Here is a 22,709-nt window from a genome sequence, read left to right on the forward strand (position 1 = left end):
ATGTATTATTTTTATTTTAAAACTGAAGCTATGTTTCAGCTTCTAAAAATACATAAATAAATGGAAGAAATTCAATTCCTCGTGGTATGGTGGACTATTCCTTTACCTATTTAGAGCACTCCCAATTAAAATTCACCGACATGATATCATTTCCCTATAATTAGATTTACTTCAATTTATTAGAAGCAATAAACATGCAAAAATCCCCACTAAAATATTGACTCATCATAGACAACTAGGGGGCCCCCGACCTACTGGACTACTACCATGCATCCAGCCTAGCGCAAACAACTTTCTTAGGCAATAGAAATTCAGACATTTTATGTACTAAATTTGAAGCAGAGGTGTGACTCGTCTGAAGATTTAATATGGGATAAACTTCCATATCACAAGAAATTATTTTATTGTTCCCCAGCTACTAACTTCTCGATTCAACACTGGAAATCCACGATCAGGAATAAATTACTTTTCCCAGTTGGTTTATTTAAAAAATGCCCATGAAATATCTTCTTTTGTTAGACTTCAGAAAACATTTAAATAAATGGGAAAATAAGGGCCTCTACCAGGTGGCAGATCTCCTCATAAATAATAAACCCCTAACTTTCACCCAGCTTCAGTAGACATTAGAACCTCTGCACCTCAGATGGTACCTATACTTACAGCTAACCTCTGCCCTATATAAATACATATTAGATCTCTCTCCTCAACCCAGTTCAACTCTCAAGATTTTTTGCAGCACAACCACTAGATATAAAAAAACAAACTTGCAATTATATATATCCCTGCAAGCTGCCAAAAATGTCACTAAATCCTCTAATGGGAAAAGGACATAGGTACAGAAATAACCATTAAAAAAATGTAATGAAATATTACATTCTTCAAGTAAAGGTTTGCTCAGTGCAGACCTAAGAGAAAACTGTATTAAGATAACCTTTCAATAGTATTTAACCCCTTTAAAAACATCCCATAAAGTTAAAGGGGGTTCAAGACATTGCTATAGGGATTGTAAGGAGGAAGGTACCTACCTACATACATATGTTGGATCTATATGGGTATCTTTATCTAAATATTTAAGTGCTATATTAAGTGAACGTTTAACCCTTACTATTGCACAATCCCTTTTAAATTAATATAATGTCAAATATAATTCACATATTAACACATTCATTAGAATTTTGTGCACTGTCACAAGAACCTGCATTGTTAGACATTGGAAGGTGGGGGTCCCTGTATGGTTCAAGATCAGCTGTGCGCATTCAGGACACAGTAGATATACTTCATAAAGTTTGGTCCTACTCGTTACTCCAGGGGGACTTGAGACATGCAAATTAGTGTTCTGACATAGCAGGACGACAGATTGTATTTATTTTCTCCACTGTAATTGATTTGCAGATCTGAGATAAAGCTTTACTTAAAGTGAATGTAAAGTTTGAGGAATGAGTGCCCGGTTTTTAATAATCCTATTAAAAACAGGGGCACTTTTATTCATCAAACTTTAAATTACACTGCTTTTGTTAAAATACTTACCTTTTCTTTCTGCAAGCCACTCCAGCGCTTCCTCTGCCCGTCGCAAGCCTCTGCAGATGTCAGAAATGACGATTCCGGACTTCCACCAATCATGGCGTTGCTTTAGGCAATGATTTCCCTGGGGGGGAAGCCGTGATTGGAGGATGCCTGAATCGTCATTCCTGACGTAAGAAGAAGCTTGCGACGGGCTGGAGAAGCGCTGGAGCAGCTTGCAGAAAGAAAAGGTAAGTATTTTAACAAAAGCAGTGTAATTTAAAGTTTGATGAATGAAAGTGCCCCTGTTTTTAATAGGATTATTAAAAACCGGGCATTCATTCCTCAAACTTTACATTCACTTTAATTCCAACCACTACAGGATGCTATTAAAGAGATGTCTGAAGTTAAACTGTAATGACTTGGCACACAACTTAGATATTTAGTAACATACGCTAAGAAGCAGCAGTTGTAAGACCGCTGCTCCTTAACTTGTGATGAGTGATGCAAACTATTGCGAAATCCATACCTTTTCCGATCCCAAGCAGTTTGGATAAAGGGTTTTCTAACTGTATTTAAAGGGACACTGAACCCTTCTTTGGTAATTCAGAAAGAGCATGCAATTTTAAGCAACTTTCTAATTTACTCCTATTATCAATTTTTCTTCGTTCTCTTGCTATCATTATTTGAAAAAGAAGGCATCTAAGCTTTTTTTTGGTTTCAGTACTCTGGGCAGCACTTTTTTATTGATGGATGAATTTATCCACCAATCAGCAAGGACAACCCAGGTTGTTCACCAAAAATGGGCCGGCATCTAAACTTACATGCTTGCATTTCAAATAAAGATACCAAGAGAATGAAGAAAATTTGATAATAGGAGTAAATTAGAAAGTTGCTTAAAATTTCATGCTCAATCTGAATCACGAAAGAAAATTTTTGGGTACAGTGTAGCTTTAAAAGTCAAAGAGCTACAACTTAAAAGTACCGCCATAATCAAATTACATGCACCTGGAGCTAGTCATTTATTTCAAGACAAGGACCAGTTAATAAATAAATATATCAATAAATTACACTATGGTTTCTTGAAACTCACCGTAAGTTTAGCTTTCAACAAAGAATACCAATAGAACAAAACAAATTTGATGATAAGAGTTAATTAGAAAGTTTTTTTTTAAATTGTATGCCCTATCTGAATAGTGAAGATTTAATTTTGACTAGACTGTCCCTCAAATAGAACTAGTTTCTAATGGTGCTATATAAGAGTTTTGTGACCCTACCCTATAAAGTACAATTATTTGTATCCTGCGGGTAAGAGGCTGTAAGAATTTCTTAAAGCACTAGAAGTTTCATGACTCAGGAGCCACTGATACTTGACAGGATTGTCTTGTGGGAATGATAAAAGGATATTATAGTCTATTTGTTTTATTTCACAAATGAATACTGCATAGTGAGATTTAAAAAAAAAAAAACCACACCCATAGTATGCATGTTTAAACAGAGATGCCTTGTGTTGCATTTTGTCATTAATTTTTATTTTAATTTAAACACAACTTACATATATATATACACTGTATATCTACACTGTATATTTATATATATACAGTATATATGTGCCTGTGTGTTCATATAAAGAATAAAATTCACTAAAGTCCTCTATTCATAAAATTGCACAACTGTTAGGAAAAGCTACACACATGCATTATTCAGTGCAAACTGTGCAATGTGTAGACCAGTTCATGCATCAATATTATTAGTATGATTATTATTTATAAAGCGACACCAAATTCAATAGCACTGGGTAAGTAGAGGTACACAATAACACTGAGTCATGGTAAAAAAGAAATACTTTTACACACCTTAATATAGAAGGATAATAACCCTGTTCTGAAGGATTTATAAATCTATAGGATATGCTATTAGCTTTACATAAAGTATAAGAGTGTTGTGCATATTACATTTAGCAATACCTAATACCTACCTGAATATACATAATATTTTAAAACAGCTGAAAATTGTAGCTTTAGATTATAATGGCGGAATACAGTTATGCCTTATTTCCAATAAAACTAAACACAATTGAAACTTAATGATGTGGAGTCACAAAGGCTACCTCCAAAGGTCAATTGTTAATTAAGTACATAGGGATTAACTAGGATTCCATTAGTATGTGCATAAAATCCAGTCAGTGTCTGAGCTCAAATACACAAGTCCCCTTAAGATAAAAGAGAAACCTTCACACCTTATTTTGTCTGCATCCTGGAACTTCATTTAGTTTATAACAGCTTCCTCCAAGCGATGCCCTTTTTTTCTAAAGGATACTCGCTGTAGATATACAAGGCAAATGTTAAACTGAAATATTATTAAATTTAAAAAGACAAAGCAATAGCACATAGGAGCCTATATACTATGGTACAAACGGACATCATCCGATATAGCGTATCATGTCCGCCGCACATCGATAAATGCTGACAGCATACACTGTCGGCATTTATCATTGCACCAGCAGTTCTTGTGAACTGCTGGTGCAATGCCGTCCTCTGCAGATTCGCGGCCAATCGATCGGGTTGATTTCTGTCCGCCGCCTCAGAGCAGGCGGACAAGTTATGGAGCAGCGGTCTTTAGACTGTGCATCAATAATTCAGCGCACTTTGCACAAGGAGAAGCTGTATGGGAGAGTGATGCGGAAGAAGCCTTTTCTGCACACACGCCACAAACAGAGTCGCTTGAGCTATACAAACGCACATTTGGACAAGCCAGCTTCATTTTGGAAGAAGATGCTGTGGACTGATGAAACAAAGATTGCGTTATTTGGTCATAACAAGGAGCATTATGCATGGCGGCAAAAGAACACAGCGTTCCAAGACAAACACTTGCTATCCACAGTAAAATTTGGTGGATGTTCCATCATGCTGTGGGGCTGTGTGGCCAGTGCCGGTATTGGGAATCTTGTTAAAGTTGAGGGTCGCATGGATTCCAATCAATATCAGCAGATACTTGAGAATAATGTTATGGAATCAGTCACAAAGTTGAAGTTACGTGGGGGCTGGATATTTCAACAAGACAACGACCCAAAACACTGCTCAAAATCTACTCTGGCATTTAAGCAGATGAACAAGTACAATGTTCTGGAATGGCCATCCCAGTCCCCAGACCTGAATATCATTGAAAATCTGTGGGGTGATTTGAAGTGGGCTGTCCATGCTCGGCAACCATCAAACCTAACTGAGCTGGAGATGTTTTGCAAGGAGGAATGGTCCAAAATACCTTCATCCAGAATCCAGACACTCATTACAGGCTATAGGAAGCGTCTTGAGGCTGTTATTTCTGCTAAAGGAGGCTCTACTAAATATTGATGCAATATTTCTGTTGGGGTGCCCAAATTAATGCACCTGTCTAATTTCGTTTTGATGCATATTGCACATTTTCTGTTAAACCTCATTTCACTACTGAAATATTATTGTGTCCTTCAGTTATTTGATAGATCAAAATTAAATTGCTGATCCAAACACCCAATTATTTATAAATGAAAATCATGGAAATTGTCAGGGGTGCCTAAACTTTTGCATACAATTGTATATATTTTTATTTATATATATATATATATATATATTTACTTTACACATTTTTACATATACACATACACCATGCAGTCTTTTAATTTGAACAATAAATTCTGTGTACAGGTAGCCCTCAGTTTTACGCCGGGGTTAGGTTCCAGAAGGAATGGTTGTAAATCGAAACCGATGTAAATTGAAACCCAGTTTATAATGTGAGTCAATGGGAAGCGAGGGAGTTAGATTGCAGGCCCTTCTCAAAATTGACATAAGCAATACCTAATACATTATTTTTAAAGCTTTGAAATGAAGACTTTAAATGTTAAACAGCATTATAAACCTAATTAAATAATCACACAAAAGACTGTATTATCAAACTAAGTTTAATGAACAAAAACATTTTTTTACTTGCATTTTTCTGCAAACAGTTCTCTGCATTGTTAGCATGTTAGATAATATTGGGTTTGCACCTATTCTATGCATTTCAATCTGGAGTGATTAATAGGCAGTTAGGCACCCTCACCTCAAGCAGCTGGACAGGGAGATAATAGGGAAGTGGCTGCTAGATCTTGTTTCTTTGAAAGCTGCTCAATAGCTAATGTTTGTTCTGTGTACACAGATTAATTTCAGTCTGCTAAGCTTGCAAAACTTTGCTGCAACACAAGCGGACAGCTCCATCTACTGGCTATTTTAATTAGTGCACTGCTCTTCAATGCTTTTCAATAGCAGTTGCATGACTAAAAAAAAAAGGTTGTTATTCTGAAACGGCGCAAATTGAACGTAAACCGAGGGCCACTGGTATTTTCACAGTAACGGCTTGTACATGTAAGTCTGTTACTGTGACATTTCTTTGTGAGATAGAATACTGTTCTAATTATCAAATGCGCTCCACATTGCCTTGAACATATGGCATATAATAAAACTGATTATCATGCTCTCTGAATCATAGTTTTCCTATCAGAGGCGAGTTACTTCTGTTTTTTGCGATGGAGGAAATCTTCAAGAGGCATTGCTCTGCTGTCAAGAAGTTGACAGCCAATTAGAGGCATTCTGATTTAATGTGGCAGGTCACCGGGTCAAATAAATTTTCAACCTCTACTGTATGCTGCATATACGTCTTATAGACATGTTCTCAGAATAAGGAAATCTTAAAATACCCGGCGCTTACATAGTCCTGTTGAGCCCTTTTTGCTTTTAATTTATGCCTCTCATGCCCCTTCCTGTTGTGCATTATCTGGTTTGCTGTCTTAACCTGTCAGCTTTATTCATTTTAGTTTATTATTTTATCAATGGCAGTGATGCCTAGAATTGATGTGGGGCCCCCCTGAGCACAGGGCCCTAGGTGGCCACCTTGGTTGCCTCGCCATAAGGCGGTCCTGCTGACGAGCACAAATTTTGTTTGCGCTTCAGTGTACACGTTTACTTTTAACTTATAATATGGGCACAAGTTAGCGAGATCGCGATATTGCTTATTGCGGCCCGTGCTAACTTTAACACGTCACTTGTAATCTAGCCCAAAATCGGGTGGACTTTTGAAGGGGTGTATCACTGAACTGTTCCTGATTTTCAAGACCTTGTAAATTCTGTTAAAGGGACTTTTACTTGATTTTTGTTATTGTTTATAACACCTTTGCTGCCTATTCTTCAGCTTTCTATAACTAACATATATTAATATACTTTGTAACCTCTAGGTTTGTGTGTTTCTTAGCCCTTGCAGGTCGCTCCTTATCTCAGTACTTTTTATTTGCTTTTTAAATCTTGCACAACAGCTTGAAAATGCTAGTTCATGTATTACATATAGATAACATTGTGGTCACTCCTGGGGAGAATGATAATGTTATGCAAGAATTATAATCAAAATAAAATGTATCACAATGGTAAAAAAGTAACACAATAGCGTGATAAAGTGAATATAAAATGTGTTAATAAGTACAAAAATAATCCGATACCGAACATAAATCAGATACTAAATACCAACAGTCCTTTGATAAAAAGTGAGGCAGTCTTTATTTTCAAAGATCTTCAACAGCAGTCCTCACAGGAAAGAGAAAATAGCCATAGCATAATTCTGTATACAAAATTGTGCACAAATCCCACACCTGAGCCAATCTTACTTCTAAGTACCTTTTCTAATTCCATTTACTATGCAAACTACAACTTATCTCATAGAAAAAAAAAATATGCACCTTACTGACTCACTATAAAAAGGCCTTTGCCGATACCTTGAACGCAGCACTCCATCCGCCCCTGATTATAGCCTCTAGTGAAATTTCTCACGCTGAGGATATTAATGTGCAGCATGGGACAATCAATGCAGTGAGACCCCGGCATTAATAGTTTGTTATGCCTCATGTATAGCAAGCACTAAGTGTACAGGAGCTTGTCATGTGGAAGAGCAAGCCTACTCAAGAGCAGCCTAAGGGTCCACAGGGAACTGTGAATGGACTTAGGAGAGCTCCTGCAGGGAACACTATAGCGGACCCTGTTGTGAAATCTACTCGGCCAGGATGTGGTCAGGATGAGATGGAGATGGATTTATTCCAGAAGTCACAACAGTGGAAATCATTGGCTTCTCATTGTGATGGAGCTTTGAGTTATAGAGAGGATTCAGATTTTAACTTTGGGAGAAATGTGTCTTTAGGGGATATTTCTAAAATGAAGTAGTCCTAATCCTTGCATTGTTGTGGTATGAAGATAATTTCTATGCTGTTAAGGACGTTAAAATGGGTGTTGGATATATGGATTCATAATAGGTAAGGTGACTGGGTGTACAGTGGTCTAATATATTCACTCATGTTGTTTCTCTTCTTGAGACTTCCTTATTTTAAGAAATGATATGCACTGATTGTTTCCTACTATCCCATAATCGATTTATTAACCTTGATGATGATCCACGGGTCTGAGGTTTGGGGATTTTAGTTTAAAGGGACAGTATACTGTAAAATTGTTTTCCCTTAATCTGTTTCCAATTAATTTGCTTTTTAAGGTTTATTTGTGTGTATGAATTAGTTTATTTTGTGTTTTGAAGCTATACCTAGCTTGTAGGTATAATCAGATCTCATTACTTTATCACATTGTGTACATAAACCTGCTTCTTTATCTTATATCTGCCCATAAACCAATCACCAATACTTGGAGAGAACAATGGAAAATTAACTTTTATTACCTTATCTCTTCTATAACCCACTGGTAGTATAATTTCTTCTGCTGGCTGTGTTTACACAGCTTGGCCTGGAGACCAAAAACTTTCAGAATAGGTGGGGATACCACAGGCTAAATCAACTATTTCAAATGCCAATATAAGGGTCATAGAAATACTTGTAAATAATTTGATACACTCCAGCAGGTACAGTGGATCATTGGGAACAAATTAAAGGGGAATATTTTTTTTTGGAGTAAACTGTCCCTTTAAGCAATTAGTGGTTTTTCATGCTGTATGATATAGCATTTTTGCTTCCTTGTTTTTATATATTCTTATATGCTGCTTCAAGGATTGTAATATCTGACTTTAACCATTGCTTAACAGAAGTTAGAGCCTTACTATTCGGTCCAGTTTATTTTTATCAGTATGCAGAGGTTATTTGAGTATATCCTGTTATAATGTAGAATATTAGTTATGATTACTTTGTTATATAATAGTTGTTATAAGATGGCATTTACTGTTTCAGATTTCTTGGTTTGACCAGTACAGCTGTCATGCTAGGCAGAGCGGGTTCAGGAGTTTGGACCTTATGTGTTGAGGTGACAGACTTAGTCCCATCATTCATGAGCACTAAAAGGGGCCAGTAGTATGGGCTTCTTTATGATACTACTGTAATATCTATTTAAGAGTAGTAACTTCAATCTCCACCCCTCTACTTGGATTTCTACAAAGCTGTGACAGTGCACCTGTTACTAGTTGGTGCTTAATTATCTCACAAGCTGCAGTAGTAACTCAGTGTTTCTATTGTTCTGCATTGATCCTGTACAGATTATCTCCTGTGAGGAATCCTACCTTACCTATTATATGAAGGATTACTTCCGCATTACTCTACAATTTGTCATCTTGTCATCTATCAGCAAGTATTATTGCCCAGAGTTTTTCTCACTGAACTGTTTGCCTAAATCTGCCTGTCATTTCTTTCAACAGACGCCCTCTACAGGGTGTGAATACAGGAACAGGATACCAGTGCTTTGCAGATGCCGTCTGCAGGGCTTGAGTACAGGAGAAGGATAGTGGAGCTTGGCAGATGCCCTCTAAAGGACTTGGATACTGGAACAGGATACCAGTGCTTGGCAGATGCCCTCTGCAGGGCTTGGGCACAGGAGCAGGATAGCGGAGCTTGGCAGATGCCCTGTGCAGGGTGTGGATACTGGAACAGGATACCAGTGCTTGGCAGATGCACTCTTCAGGGCTTGGGTACAGGAGCAGTATAGCAGTGCTTGGCATATGCCCTCTTCAGGGCGTGATTACTGGAACAGGATACCAGTGCTTGTCAGATTCCCTCTGCACGGCTTGGGCACAAGAGCAGGATAGCAGAGCTTGGCAGATGCCCTGTGCAGGGTGAGGATACTGGAACAGGATACCAGTGCTTGGCAGACTCCCCTCTTTAGGGCTTGGGTACAGGAGCAGGATAGTAGAGCTTGGCCGATGCCCTGTGCAGATTGTGGATACTGGAACAGGATATCAGTGCTTGGCAGACGCACTCTTCAGGGATTGGGTACAGGAGCAGGATAGCAGAGCTTGTCATATGCCCTCTTCAGGGCGTGAATACTGGAACAGGATACCAGTGCTTGGCAGATTCCGTCTGCAGGGCTTGGGTACAGGAAAAGGATACTGCTGAGAAAATAAGTGATACTGGATACACTGGTAGCAGAGACAGGCTGGTAACCAGAGAGAAGTCAGAAGACAGGCCGAGGGTCAGATACCAGGAATCACTCCGATCAGTTATCAAACACAAGGAGAATCCAAAAGAGAAGTGTGGAAAACAGTTCACATTCAGAATACCAGAGAATCTGTCCAATCCTTCATCATATCCAAGACAGATCCAAAAAGTGAAGTCAGGAGGAAAGCCAGATTCAGGAACCAGAATAATCACCAAACAACAGGGAAACAGACTTCAGGACAGAGGCACTAACAGCAAGAATGAACCACAATATCAGGGCAGTGAGTACTCTGTGTGGCAGCCATTTATAGCTGTGCTGATTGCGAACCTATTTGCAGATGGCAAGCAAGTGGAGCCAAAGAGCTAGCCAGTGCAGGCAGTAGATCTCCAGGAACAACAGCAGAAACCTAAGCCCTTTGGTGGTGTAGAGACAGGGAAACAGGCTAAGATCTAGGAGTCCCAGGTTCAATCTTGGGCACAGCTTCTCTTGGGTATTTTACCTATGACTTTTTGAGAAAGTATTGTTTATTAGGAATGCTATTCCTTGATGGTCCTTTGAGTGCCTTGTTAACCTTTTCCTTTCTCTTTTATGACTAGAGGTATTTTCCCACTGTAATTATTTCAGACTTTACATACTATATTTTATAGATCTATATTCTCCTTTGTAGCTTTTTTTTTTATTATTATCTTCCACCATAGCATGGCCCTTTATTGTGATGACAATTTTGTGATTTTTTTTTAAATTTTCCCTAATTTAGCTATTGATCAGTCAGTCAGTGATTTTAAGAGGTGCAACACCACATCCCAAATAATAAACATCACTGACCATCCCCACATCATCTTATTCTCCTCACGTCAAATGGAAGTTATTGCTTGTTTTAACCCTTTGAGTGCTAATGACGGCTCTGAGCCGTCACAGAGTTTCTCACTCTGGTGCTAATGACGGCTCAGAGCCGTCATGAGCACTCTCCCACCTTGAGGGAGATCTGGGGGCTCCTTGCTGCTCCTACTCCGGCAATCGTGCCTGTAGAGTGACAGGCATCGCCGGGGCTTCACGTGATGTGCGGTGACGTCACGCGCAATTACGTGATGACGTCACCGTGCAACTTTATTTATACTTAACAATGTTAAGTATAGGAGGAGGGGGCATGCTGCTTAGAAGCCTGTATCTCAGGCATCTAAGTAGCTACAGACCCCCAAGACCCATTGTTGGAAAGGTAATCGCCTAACCAGTGTAAGTCTTGGGGTCTGTAAAAAAAAAAAAAGAAAGTTAAAAAAAAAGTTTTCAAAAATTGCAAAAATAATAATAATAATAAAAATATTAGCACCCAGGAGGGAAATGGCTTAGCAGCCAAAGGGTTAAACTAGAATATGAGGTCCAATGTAGCTAAGCAGTAGACCCTTAATCCTTTAATAATAGGCATGTAAGCTTTTATTATTAATATTGAATATAATCTCTTGATATTATTGCATGTGATTTACAAATACAAGCTTGCTAAAATATCATCAAAATTGGGTTTGTACTGCGAAACCCAAAAAGTGGTCTCTTCACATCAAGATACATTCTATTATTATTACCTCTTAAGTATTGGAGGTTCAAGAGTGTCCTCCTGAGTTTTTGTATTGGCATTCTATACTAATGTGATTTAGATTATACTGCTCCCTTAGAAATACTCAGATGCAATTTGGTTCTGAAAGCAGAAGAGAATAAGCAGGAGAATAACTAGCAGGTCCATACTAAAAAAAATGTATTAATTAGTGTCAATTGTTAATAGAAAACTACAACTCACATGTGTGCTAGGACAATACATTAAGCATGAAATATAAAGTGTCACACCAGACAGTGATGGCAAACTTTTAGACCCTATTGTTTATATAGTATTTAACTGTGTGTTTAACCCCATTTGCTGGGTCAGTAGGGATAAAATGTACATGCTCTAATAAATTACACCATGTAATTGTTTCACTAAAATGGCCCTTTAAGTTAAAGGGACAGTCTACACCAGAATTTTTATTGTTTAAAAAGATAGATAATCCCTTTATTGCCCATTCCCTAGTTTTGCATAACCAACACAGTTATATAAATACACATTTTACCTCTGTGATTACCTTGTATCTAAGGCTCTACAAACTGCCCCCTTATTTCAGTTCTTTTGACAGACATCCATTTTAGCCAATCAGAGCTGGCTCACCTGAACTCCACGTGCGTGAGCACAGTGTTATCTATATGACACACATGAACTAACACCCTCTAGTGGTGAAAAACTGTCAAAATGCCCTGAGAGAAGAGGCAGTCTTCAAGGGCTTAGAAATTAGCATATGAACCTCCTAGGTTTAGCTTTCAACTAAGAATACCAAGGGAACAAAGCAAAATTGTTGATAAAAGTAAATTGGAAAATTGTTTAAAATGAATTTCTCTATCTGAATCATGAAAGTTTATTTTGGACTAGACTGTCCCTTTAAAGCTTTTTGTTTTGATTTTGGAACTAATAGGAAGAACATGTTTGCACAGTAATGGTTTGTGGGAAATAAATTCACTGGCTAAGAAGCAAAACCCCACTGGTAGTATTCTGGGGTGCAGAGGTATTTGCCTTTCATTTTAAATTGGGGAGTCTAATATAACATGTTGTTGCATATAGTATATTGAAAATTGGGCATATTCTCTTTTACTTCTAAGTAAATAAGTATTCATGTAAATATATATACTGTATTTATATATATATATATATATATATATATATATATATATATATATATATATATATATATATATATATATATATATATATACACACAAAAATAGGGAGCACCTTAAAAAGGCCAAAGTGCATAAGATAGGGTCTTAAATTCACATGAAAAACACCTCATTCATATATGCATCGATTAAGTGGCTAAAAGAGCACACAATTAGTACAGTAATATGAATGTTCATTTATTACAAATAATTTCAGTAAGAAACACAAAGTATCATAGAATATATATGTGCATATATCGGATTAAAAATAGATTGAAGGGCATTTAGTATGAAAAATCCCAAAGGAAAGTCCTAAATTGTACTGTGAAAAATATAAAAATGTAAAAAAATGATTATATTAGATAAAACATGATATATCTGGGGGGGGGGGGGCAGAGCCGACGATACCCTGAGATGGCTGCACTGTTCTAATGCTCCGTGTTTAACTCTGCACCCACTGGGAATTTACCTTGCTTGATGGCATCGTGGCAGACCTGAAAGGAAGGTTAACAAGCCTCAACAATGAAGATCATATATAGGAGGTGAGAAATGGGATCGAGGAAGATTTAAGCTACATAGAGCTCTCTCCACAAAACGCACCCCTGCTGCACTGCCTGGAAACCCATAAGCCTCATTTCAAATAGCAGATCCCAGTAGTGTAGCGGAGGCCCAAACCCGAAAACGGAGATCCCTACAAGGAACCCTGAGAGGCTGACCTGTGAGTGAAGTGTGTACAGCATCATTTTGCTATTAATAAGCAACTTTAAGCACTCATCATCAAAGCGTCCCTGCCATCTGGGCTGGAGACCCCGTATACACTTGCTCCTATTATGCTATTCAGGAGTCCTAGCACGGGCCAAATCTCTTAAATAGAATTTTTTATTGGACTCTACATGTGCATTTGAGTCAGGGATAGACTTGTGGGCAACATTACAATAGCTTGGAGTTCCGTATATCAAGCGCGTAATCATAATATAGTGTACTGAGTAGCCCAGCGACGGTAGAGAGGCCTGGACTGGGATACATAGCATGATAAACAGGCATCTGGGTCACAGTAATATAATAAGCTAACGATCTACACCATCTGCACTCAACCTCAAAGGAGACCTCCAGGCCTGTAGCAACAAAGCATAGTGAGATTTAACCACACATATATACAAAAGTATAACACTCTCAGATAAAAAAGGAGGTGCAGACGACGGGCCTATAGATCAGTCCTGGTACCGCCTAAAAATTACCTTCAATCAATTCAACAAATATGACGACGAGGAGAGCCCCTAAATCCGATAAAGGACCTAAAACTGTCAATCTGTCAAGTACAAAAATGAACACCTTCTTTCAAAAGCTACAAGCAGCCCCCCTGATGAGGGAGAAGAATCACAAACGTCGGAAGAAGATCACCAAGATACTCCATCTATGGAAAGAGATCCCCCTATTACTAGAGCAGATTTGAGGGAACTCCCAACCAGGGCAGACCTCACAACCTTTTTTCAACAGGTCAACCAAATTTTGAAGGACGGCCTTTCTGAGATCAAAAAAGATGTGGCAGACCTGGGGGGGAGAGTATCTTACCTGGAGGAACAAAGAGAAGAAAGCTCATCTAACGCTGATTTACTCACAGGAAAAATAGAAACGCAGGAATCCCAGATTGACTTTCTGCCTTCAAAACTGGAAGATCTGGATAACAGAGGCAGAAGGCAAAACCTCTGTATCAGGGGTATTCCAAAAAAAAAAAAATAACTTCTGACAACCTCCAAAATTTTGTACAAAAAATATTTAAACACCTAATGAACGACCAACAATTAGAGGAATTGCCACTGGACAGAGCTCACAGGGCCTTGAGGCCCCTACCTCGAGATAGTAAACCCCCAAGGGACGTTATCCTCAGGTTTCACAGATTTACAGATAAAGAAATAGTAATGAACGCAACAAGGAAGCAACAGTCCTTCCAAATTTATGGTATTAAGCTACAATTCTTTGATGACCTGAGCCCAATCACCCTTCAAAATCATAAAGAGGTGAGATTTCTCACCCTGCACCTAAAAGAACAAGGACTAAACTACAGATGGGGTTTCCCTTCAGTGTGAAAGTTATGAAAAATAACAAGCTGGTGACCTACCGCTCTTTGGATGATTTGTAGCACTTCTGTAAATCCCTGGAAATTCCTCCACCTTCACTCCCCTCCCTGGACTCCTCCAGATCTGCCCCTCTGCAGGGAGATAATGCACAACCTAGACCCCATCAGCACAAAGTGCCCCTGCAACCGAACTCGATCATGGCTGAATTGGAAGCCTATTAATTACTATGGCCTACTACTACAGAAGGTTTGAATCTCCCTAAGGACATAGGACACATGACTCCCAGAACAGTTTATACTGAGGGAGTATCCTTTAGTGCTGAGAATGACTTGTATCTTTGATGTTGAATTTGTTGTCTCTTTCTCACAGTAATCCTGGTATTGTTTTTCAACAGATCCTAAATGATATGCTAAGATGTCATGTATTTTTCAAATTGTAAGTTGTTCCCCAATTGTGTGCCATTCAACCAGTCCTGGTTGAATCATCACCCCAATGACTCCCTCTTTCATGATGGAGTCTACCTGTGGGACAGTTAGTCCCTGGTTTAATATTGTTTGTTTAAATGTTAACATGTTTATCAGGTTATACCGAATCTCTAATGTTTTTCCTTGTCTATTCTACCACCTAAGGGCCTACTATGCTTTATTTTCCATATCCCATTATTTTGCATATTACCACTCACCCCCGGGCAGAGGCGAGACAATGACATGGCACATGAAACACTGTCACGGGTATACTCAAGTTGGGTGACCTCATCCTAATACGAGGCCAAAGGGTAAGCTTGCACACATATCAACCCCACTATAGGTTCTCCACATAGGGATATTAGTTTATATTCACAGAATTGTAAAGGTCTAAATTCCCCGACCAAGCACTCCATAGCTCTCAACTGGTTTAGGAGGGAAAGGGCGAACATTATATTTGTTCAAGAGACACACTTCCTAAGCAGAAGAGAACCTACTTTCAAATCACGGGAATTCCCGGTCTCCTTCCTCCACTCTCATTCGAAAAAGACCAACGGGCTAGGAATACTATTTCACAAAAATACACACTTCCAATTACTTGGAAAACACGTAGATAAAGAGCGTAGATTTTTTATCCTGGTAGGACTACTGTTCAACAGACCGATTACACTAGCCAACATTTACTCCCCCAATTCTTGACAAGCACAATTTTTTAAAAGGGTAGGAAATAAACTCTTAGAAGTCCAGAGGGGGTCCTTGATTCTAGGAGGGGACCTCAATGTAGCACTGCTCCCAACGTTAGACTGCTCCCAAGGCCACAGCTCTGTCACCCCAGGTGTCCGGAACTCAATCAGTAACACTTTAAGAAACCTTACGCCTGGCGTACGATACACCCGAATACTCGCAATTACTCATTTTATTCTAACCCGGCGCGTTCATACTCAAGAATCGATTATTGGTTCTTGGACCATAAAAGCATTACACTGCTGCTTGACTCCAATATTTCCCCGATATCCTGGTCTAATCATGCGTCAGTCTTAATGATTTTGGCTTGGCCCTCAGCTCCTCTCCAGCCATTCCTAAGGAGACTAGATAAGGCATGACTGCATGACCCAATAGTTACAGCACAAACTCACAAATCTATCACAGACTATTTTAAATTAAACTCGAACACCTATATTAGGGCCCCAATGGTCTGGCTGGCACACAAAGCGGTCCTTAGAGGACATTTCTTGAAAGAAAAAGCCACACACAAAAGTGTGACTAATCATAACTACAAAACCTTACTAACAAATCTCCAAACTGACGAATTAGCCCACAAACATAACCCCCAGAGGCAGGACTTACTGCAGGCTCTACACAAATCGAGGGAACTCCTTAAAAACCACTTACATAAGGAAGCTTATAGGAAGGCCCTTTACCTTAAAAAAATATACTTCCATGGAGGGAATAAAGCGGGTACCTTACTGGCTAGAGCTTTAAAGCACAAATCCTTACAAAACTAAATTTTTAGCATAACAGATAGGCAAGGAAAGGATGTCTCTGATTCTAAATTAATAGCTCAGTCCTTTAGGGACTATTATGGAGAATTGTATAATCTCCCCATCCAAAATAATCTTCTCCAGGCTCGAGCATTGGACCTCTATCTCCAAGAATCAGATTTAAACCAGATACAAGCCAGTGATAGGGACTCCTTAGAAGGTCAGATCACCTTAGAGGAAATTTTAGCTGCCATTAATGACCTACCATTGAATAAAAGCCCAGGTCCGGACGGATTTTCTAACAAATATTATAAACAATATAAAGATATTCTAGCCCCACACCTATTAGCACTTTACAATCAAATTGACGAAAACTTCCTTCAGAATGCCTTGAAACCCACATATCAGTCATCCCCAAACCAAGTAAATCTCCCAAACTCACTAGTAACTACAGACCCATCTAACTACTAAATACGGACCTAAAAATTTACACTAAAATATTAGCAAATAGACTCAACAAAATCCTGCCCCAAATCATCCACTCAGACCAGTCGGGTTTTGTCCCTGGTAGGGAGGCCAGGGACAACACCATCAGAACCCTCCAATTAATTGAACACGCCAAAGTGTCTAGCACAGAAATGGTGATAATTTCAACAGATGCCGAGAAGGCGTTTGACCGCCTAGATTGAATTTTCTATTTGCCACCTTGGGTAGGGTGGGGTTGGGGGAGAAGATGATCCGGAGAATACAAAGCTTATATCAATCCCCCACAGCAAATCTCAGATCCATTTATTATACGTAACGGAATGAGACAGGGTTGTCCTCTCTCACCTGTTCTGTTCATCATTAGCATGGAGGTATTAGCACAGATAAAAAAAACAATCCACAAATCTCCGGAATAAAGGTAGGTCCACTTGAATACAAACTCTCTATGTACGCGGATTACATCCTTTTTACCCTTTCCTCCCCCGGGTTCAAGCAGTAATACAAGAACTTAAAAAGTTTGGAGACTTCTCCAATTTTTTGATTAATGAACATAAATCTGAAATCCTAAATATTTCTCTTCCAAAGATTAAGTTCAAATATCTTCTAGAAACCTGTACACTTATGCTACAAACCAAATTAGGTCTGCCTAATATTGAGGTTTACTATCAGGCCACTTGCCTTCAAAGGATAATAGACTGGCATAGAAATAAAGATAAGAAAGCCTGGGTACCAATGCACATTTTACACACACCAAGCCCGGGAACGCTATGTTGGATAGCAAAACAGAGCAGACCACCATGGCTGAAATCTTATGGGATATATATATATATGGGATAATATAATCAAAAAACAGCCAAGCATCTCTACACTGAGGTCCCCTATGTCTCCTAAATCACCAAATGCTGAGTTGATTGGGGCCATTGAATTTGATATAACTAATTCTAGCACATGGGAAATGGGATTCACGGTCCCATTATGTTCACTGACAACAGAAGGCAAACTTAAACGCAGGCAGGATCTAACAAAAACATTAGGGGGCAAATTGGCTAAAATATAATCAAATACACCACTTTCTTCAAACAGACCCCCAGAGAAAGTCACTGCTCAGGAACCTGACTCCGTTTGAACAGGTTTGCTCGGTTGCACTGCAAGCTCGACACACTTTATCTTGCGCTAGAAAGCTGTTAACTAGCGCTCAAAACCCCAGTCACCCTGACTATATAGAACGCTGGCATAAAGATTTGGGTAGGATGCTAACAGACACGGAATGGAAACGCATATTCCACAACACCAGGAGGTCTTCATCCTCCACCACGTTTTTAGAAACAAATTGCAAACTATTAACTAGGTGGTACCTTACACCAGCCAGATTGAAAAGTATTTTTCCCTCCTCCTCAGAACTTTGCTGGAGGGGGTGTGGGAGAAGGGGAACCCGTATACACATTTGGTGGGAATGCCCCAAGATACAACTTTTTTGGGAGATAATGTTAAAACCATATTGGGACAGGAGGATCATTTCATATTGGATCCAACGGTAGCATTGCTAAACTTCCCTCCTCCCTGTAGGTGTAAACTGAGGCTTAGATTAATCCAACTAACACTAAACTCGGCCAGATCCCTAATCGCCAGAATGTGGAAGTCTCAGTCCTGCCCCTTTTTCGGAAGATGGTTAGCCCATATAACAGACACTTTATCAAATGGAAGAGTACGGGTATTTTAAGTCCAATAACTTAACTTTTTTTCTCAACCTAAAATTTATTTGGGAGGATTTGCAACATAAACTTCCCCTTAATAATAAGACTTTCTCTTGGGACTCTAGTATGACATGAAGACCCAAATTCCAGATTTCAGTTGCTTTGTGACAGGTTATTGCACAGTCTCGCCATCACCCCTCTCAAGGCTTGCTAACAGATCAACACAAAGGAGACCCTCTGATCAGTTAAAGACATATTCTTAAATTTAGTTCAATGACATATATAGATTATAAGAATCACATTTAAACTCATATAAGCCAGAGATTCGTTATTGTTGTTATTGTTATTTGGTTTGTATTTGTTCTTTTTTATAGTTTGACGGTTATTATTTTTCTTGAAATGATTTAGCTAAACGAAGCATAATATGGGCACATGCAGTCTAAGGTAGCTACTACAGTATACAGATGTCATACAATGTATAAGAAATGATTACTTCTCACTGTACTATTCGCCAAATAAAGATGAATAAATAAAAAATAAAAAAAACATGATAGATCTATATATATATGTTAGTGCACCGATGCGGAGCAAGTTCTATCCAAGGCAGAGCAAAGTGCACAAACCTGCCCCCTGGGATCCTGGTAAAGTTGCTCTGTGTGGACTGAACCCAAAGACCAGTGATGTTTTGTTGGAGATCTATGTTGAAAATGTGAGTGAGAGAATTTGTGTACTCAGCGCTCTGCAGATAGGACAACAGCCCTCGTCATCTTCCGGGAGCCCCTGACTGAGACAGGTTACTTAACAATCACCATACATTGGACATCGTCTGGATCATTATAACTTCACAGGATTTATAACCAACAAATTTGATACAATATGAACACTATTTAATTATTTTTTCATATTTTTATATTTTTCACAGTACAATTTAGGACTTTTATTTGCGACTTTTTATACTAAGGGCCCTTCAATCTTTTATTTCTAATCTGATATATGCCCATATTCTTATTATTATTATTATTATCAGGTATTTGTAGAGCGCCAACAGATTCCGCAGCATATATATTCCAACTGTGATACGTTGTGTTTTTACTGAAATTATTATTATTATTTTTTATTTTTTTTTCAAAAGAGCTTTATTGATATTTGCAAAAATAAAACATTAACAACGCTCCATAGGTAATTACAATAAAGATCAATTAACAAGTTTTTTTTTTTTTAACATTTTTCATCTGTCTCATATGGTATGTATATCGTAATATTTAGATGACAAAAGATAGATTCCAACAAACAAGTGATACATTTCAGCTTCTGTGAAGATTGCTTTTTACGAGGAAGAATACAAAGATAAGTCACGAGAGTGAAAAGAGGAAAATGGGGAGAAGAAAGAAAAAGACTGAGAAAGCCTGCCAAGATCATTTCATGGATATCTAATTTCTCAATTTTGAGGTAGTGATACCTCTCCAGGGTAATGAGATCGGAAACGTGTTGTTTCCATTCATCTATAGTGGGGATGTGTTGAGTTTTCCATCTTTTAGGAATAAGTCTTTTCGGGCTCGTTATCATAATCAGTAGAAGAGCCAGTTTTGCTTGGTCCAGGATTTTGGGAAGATGGAGAAATAGGATACTTTCAGGTGTATTTGATATGTTTACTCCCAGTGTTTCCGATATGTGAGCAAATACACCCTCCCAGAATGTACTCAATCTAGGGCACCCCCACCATATGTGAAGGATTGAACCCTCCTCCCCGCACCCTCTCCAACAGCTATCACTCAGTGTGGGGTAAATTTTATGCAGTCTAACGGGAGTGAGATACCAACGGCTCAAGAATTTTAAGTGTATCTCTTGAATGGTGGCCGAGACCGAGGAACGTTTAGTGAGCGTAAACGCCTGCTCCCAAGACTCCTGCTCTACTTCCCGGGCCAGTTCCCTATTCCAGGCAATAGTATATGAAGGCAATGTTTTAATGTCTGAGTCAGAGGCTACTTTGTAGAGGAGGGATATTAGATGCCCAGGGACGATTGTATGAGTGAACAGTTTTTCGAATGCAGTGAGATCTCGTCCCATGTCCCTCCTATGCTTATGGTGAGATATGTAATGTAATAACTGATTATATCTGAGCCAAGAGGAGAAGATTTCTCCATGAGTTTCTGCCAGCTGGCATTGAGTTTTGGTTGCGTTATTCTCCCTGAGGAAAAACATGGAGCCCACTCTAAGGTTGTAAGGTGATAAGATTCGGTGTCCCATCTTGCAGTATGGGAGTTCCGTATTTTCAATGATAGGGGAGAGTGGGGAGTGATAAGAAGAGATGTGTGTACTGTTCGCTATAGTCCTGTCCCAAACAGTCAAAGTCTCTGCAGTAATTATGTATCGGTGTACTGTTCTCAGCCTCTGAGCAGGGGGAGTCCAGGCCACTGTGCCTACGTTATTGCGCTTAAAGATCTGCCTGTCTAATTGAATCCAAGCTTTGTTTGCATCATTGTGAGCCCATTCCACTATGTGTTGAAGGAAGATCGCTTTCCTGTACGCTATTAGGTTAGGGACGCCCATGCCCCCCCTATCCCTTGTCATATACATTGTCTTCCTTGGAACGCTAGGTTTTATATTAGCCCTACTGAAATTATTTTTAATAAATAAACATTCATATTACTGTACTAATTTTGTGCACTTTTATCCACTTAATCTATACATATATGAATTAGGTGTTATATGGGAATTTAAGCCCCAATCTTATGCACTTTAGCCTTTTTTAGGCGCTCCCTATTTTTGTGTGTGTGTGTATATATATATATCATATATATATATCATATATATATATATATATATATATATATATATATATATATGTCTAAATGTAGACACCAATCAGCAAGTGCTACCCAAGTACTGAACCAAAAATGGGCTGGCTCCTAAACTTACATTCTTGCTTTTTCAACTAAAGATACCAAGAGAACGAAAAAAAATCATAATAGAGTAAATTAGAAAGTTGTTAAAAAGTGCATGCTCTATTTGAATCATGACCGTTTAATTTTGACTAGACTATCCCTTTAAGACTATGAACACACCAGTGTTTCTCTGGGTCATTTCCCAGTGGTTTATTGAACTGTAATTTTATACTGTATTTTTTCAGTTACCCCAAGGGGGTCACATCACTGCTCTGTACATGTGCTACTGGCAACCAAGGGGATAAAATGACTGCTTAGTTGTGAAAAATATATGTGGTGGGAACAGTGGTATTTTTATGAAGCACAGCTGGCAACCCTACATACAAATACCAGCTATGGGCTAGATTACGAGTGGAGCAGTAGTTTGCACTCAAGTCCAAGCATTAAAACTGCTAGAATCAGAGATTCACACTCGTATTACGAGTTGAAAGTAAAAAGTTTGCTTCCTCATGTTCGTAACATCACGGTAAAAGAGACAAAAAATAGACTTTGAGAAGTTGCAAATGCAAAATCGCATTCCCCCAGAGACTTCAATGGAGCTGAAAAAGTTGAAAAAAATACCTAGCACCCACAGGTCGCACAGACATGATCATGGTTGTTTAAAAGCGTAACATAAGAAGATAATATTGCATCTTTCATAATCTAATGTTCTGCGCGTAGCAGAATATATTCTATTTACTCATAAAGAGATATTTAAATATATATCTGATGGATATTTGCACAAATATATATTTATAAATATATTGTGAAAAGCAGAACTGGGCTAAAAGAAGCTGCTCCTAGGTGGTGACAATCCCTTTTGTGCAGAACATTGGAATGTGAGATATATATATAGTAAATACACAGTTAAACACTTATGAATATTGCATAAATATGTTTTTTCATGTTTTCATCTACTTAACTGCAAA

The 22,709-nt window shown here is 38.6% G+C and overlaps 1 protein-coding gene across 1 annotated transcript in view; it reads left to right on the forward strand.

Moving 5' to 3' along the window:
* LOC128656900 (uncharacterized) overlaps positions 1 to 22,709 on the forward strand; it is a 351,437-nt gene that overhangs the window by 100,518 nt on the left and 228,210 nt on the right. The gene's annotated exons all lie outside the window — the stretch shown is intronic.

The sequence above is a fragment of the Bombina bombina genome, chromosome 4 (genome assembly GCF_027579735.1).
Source record: "Bombina bombina isolate aBomBom1 chromosome 4, aBomBom1.pri, whole genome shotgun sequence".
NCBI classification, from domain to species: Eukaryota; Metazoa; Chordata; class Amphibia; order Anura; family Bombinatoridae; genus Bombina; species Bombina bombina.